The sequence below is a fragment of the Cricetulus griseus genome (assembly GCF_003668045.3).
Source record: "Cricetulus griseus strain 17A/GY chromosome 1 unlocalized genomic scaffold, alternate assembly CriGri-PICRH-1.0 chr1_0, whole genome shotgun sequence".
In the NCBI taxonomy this organism is placed as follows: Eukaryota; Metazoa; Chordata; class Mammalia; order Rodentia; family Cricetidae; genus Cricetulus; species Cricetulus griseus.
In genome coordinates, this window is record NW_023276806.1 from 210682863 (window position 1) to 210683492 (window position 630).

Here is a 630-nt window from a genome sequence, read left to right on the forward strand (position 1 = left end):
GCACACACTCTGACTTTCCTGGTAAAATGAAAAACGTATGTATTTTAAACCTTGTTCCCAGATACTTGTTTAATCTCTTCATCTTCACTTTATTTTTGGCTTCTTACTTCAGTCAAACAGGATTCCTGATCCTGTAAAACCAGTTGTTGTCACACATACACAGCCACTGACAGCAACCAGGAGTGCAAGGTTAACCTACTTGAGGACATCTGTCCTACTACAGGCCGAATGCCTCCCTGGTCCAGTGTCCTCTGTGAAAAACTAAACTGTGGTCACAAGTGAAGAGCTCATCAGCTGTGGGCTTATAAATGAAATGCTCTGATTGCAGCAGACTCTAAGAGACCAAGAACAAGGGTAATTAGGCATAAGGTCCTGTAGCATTCCTGGCTGTTTGCTTTTGCACTGAGTGAAATGCAGAATTCAGTTGAGGACTCTCAGAAGAGCATACCTATGGATGAACTGTCCAGGACAAGAGGAGTCCCCGGTGTTACCAAAACTGAAGAAACTTAGTGGATTCACCTTCTCTCTAGCCCTGTCATTACTAATACACCAGGAATGTTGTCGGTAAAAAGTGACGATTCAAAGTCTTTTCAAGGGACTCAAAATATCCATTTCTCTCCTGTAAAGAAC